Source organism: Anabrus simplex, chromosome 1, assembly GCF_040414725.1.
Source record: "Anabrus simplex isolate iqAnaSimp1 chromosome 1, ASM4041472v1, whole genome shotgun sequence".
Taxonomy (NCBI): Eukaryota; Metazoa; Arthropoda; class Insecta; order Orthoptera; family Tettigoniidae; genus Anabrus; species Anabrus simplex.
The window spans coordinates 1,427,840,806-1,427,843,427 of record NC_090265.1 but is presented as its reverse complement, the minus strand read 5'-3'; the positions used below and the strand labels follow the sequence as shown (position 1 = coordinate 1,427,843,427).

General features: G+C 41.7%; 1 pseudogene; it reads right to left on the bottom strand.

Annotated features, from left to right (window-relative positions):
• Positions 1–690: 690 nt before the first annotated feature.
• LOC137498399 (craniofacial development protein 2-like) lies at positions 691–1,362 on the bottom strand (annotated as a pseudogene).
• Positions 1,363–2,622: the final 1,260 nt, after the last annotated feature.

Sequence of the window (2,622 nt, the reverse complement as noted above, 5' to 3'; positions counted from 1 at the left end):
TGCTTGACCTAGCCTTTCCAGGTTATTACCTAAATCTTCCCAAGACTTGGCTCCATGGCTAAATGGTTAGCGTGCTGGCCTTTGGCCACAGGGGTCCCGGGTTCGATTCCCGGCAGAGTCGGGAATTTTAACCATCGTTGGTTAATTTCGCTGGCACGGGGCTAGGGTGTATGTGTCGTCTTCTTCATAATTTCATCCTCACCATGACACTCAGGTCACCTACGGGCGTCAAATCGAAAGACCTGCACCTGGCGAGCCGAACGTGTCCTCGGACACTCCCGGCACTAAAAGCCATACGCCATTTCATTTTTTCCCAAGACTTACTTTTGTGTTCAACAACTATTTGTTGCGCTCTATTCCTTTCCTCTACGTACAATTCCCTGTTTGCATCTGCCCTTGTTTGGAGCTATTTATGATACGCCCCCTTTTTACGTATACAAACTGATCTCACTTCATCAATCCACCAAGTAGTTCGCATTTTCCGCATCTATACACACAGTTGTTCCTAGGCATTCCTTGGCTGGTTCTATTAAAGCATCCTTGTATGCCACCCATTCTCTTTCTATATCCTGAACCTGCTTACTGTTCACTGTTCGGAACTTCGCACTAATCACATCGATGTAAATTACTTCTAATTTCCTCGTCCTGGAGATTTTCTACCCTTATTTGCTTGCAGACAGTTCACTTTGTCTATCCTAGGTCTCGAGATAGTTCACTACAGATCAGACAGAGGTCTGTATCATCGAAATATACCCGAAAAATCCGTACATTCCTAACAGATTTCCTGAATTCGAAGTTTGTTAAGATATAGTCTATTAAGGATCTTGTACCGCTACCCTCCCACGTGTAGCCGTGAATAGTCTTATGTTTCAAGAATGTATTCCAAATTGCTAAACCCATACTAGCACAGCAGTCCAGCAAACGCTTCCCATTCCTATTAGCTTCTATATCTTCCCCACATTTACCAATCACCCTTTAATATCCTTCGGTTCTATTTCCATCTCTCACATTTAAATCGCCCATTAGCACTATCCTATCCTTGCTGTTGACCATGACTACGATGTCACTCAATGCTTCATAAAACTTGTCAATTTCATCCTCATCTGCTCCCGCACATGGTGTATACACTGAGATCATTCTCGTCCTAATTCCTTCAACTGCCAAATCTTCCCACATCGTTCGCTTATTTACATGCCTAACAGAAACTATGTTGCGTACAATATTATTACTGATGAACTGCCCTACCCCACACACTGCACTTGCCCCTTTAACACCCGTCAAATACACTTTATAATCTTCTATTTCTTCCTCGTTATCTCCCCTTACCCGAATATCACTTACTCCTAGTACATCCAGATGCATCCTCTTTGCTGACTCAGCCAGTTCTACATTCTTTCTTCCATCAGCCCCATTAATATTGAGAATCGAATTCCTTTTCGTTCGCCAAGTTGTTTCCGAGAAGTCCCTCATCTGTCAAATGGGAGTGGGACACCGTTACTGCCATAGGTCCGAGGCTTGCTTAAAATGTTCTGAGTTCGATAAATTCTGTGAAGCACGATGCTACCCTTACTTACACATAGTCTAAGTGAGGATCTCTCCTCTAACGGGTTATGGACCATCGGTGGATTGTATAGTCCTAGGGCCATGACTCAGAATATGTCCGAGATGCTCTTTCCCATTCCGTAGCAACTGGTATCCCCACTCTCAGGACCACTTTATTATTATTATTATTATTATTATTATTATTATTATTATTATTATTGTACCGGGCGGTACACCTCCACGCCGCTAATTTAAAATGTGCGCCAGTTGAAACTCCTCTGCTGGAGGAAGTCTGAACTTTATTGACGGTATTAATTTTCTACTTTCACAGAAGATGTCACTACCTGTAAATTTCGGAGTTTTAGAACTGTGTAATTTTTGATGTGTTTTTGTTTTGCTTGAAGTAAGAAGTGTGAACTTTCTCTTCTAGAGGACACTACTGAAGAACTACAATAGTGCACCCTAGTGCGAAGAAAAATAACTGTTCTTTGGAGAAAATTTTATTTCAAAAGTTTGTTCTTTGTTAAATTTCTTTCTGTTATTGTTTAAGTTGGCTGTATACCCCTCTCTTTCCCCTTGTTTTGCATTTAACCAATCCCGAATTTCTGTTATTAATTTCTGACCAATCATAGGTATCTTCCCCCAACTTGAATATGTTGCTGTATCCTACCCAATAAAAAGTTTGTGGGAGGGTGTTTTCATTCCCCTAACACCTAGAACCTTCCGCGAGAGTATATAAACTGCTGATTTTAGGGTCTCTGCGCCACTTCTGTTCCATCTTTCAGTGTGTAAAGTACATAGCAGGGGGCGGGAAGCGCCTCTTTCTTCTCCAGCTGTTCAACACCAGGTAATGGCCTCTTAATAACTTCTTTTCTTGCTAGGTCGGCAGTTTAACTCTCGGGGCGGGTTCGAAGCGTTTCCACTATGTAACCTTTTCCTAAAATGTAACTACTCTTTTCATCTATTCTCTTTTAAAGCTGCATATTGGGATAGAGAGTGCTAACCCTCTCAAGCTCCCACTCATATTGTTTTGAGGTGAACTTATTTTCTCAACCTATTCTTCGTTAACGTAAAACAAAT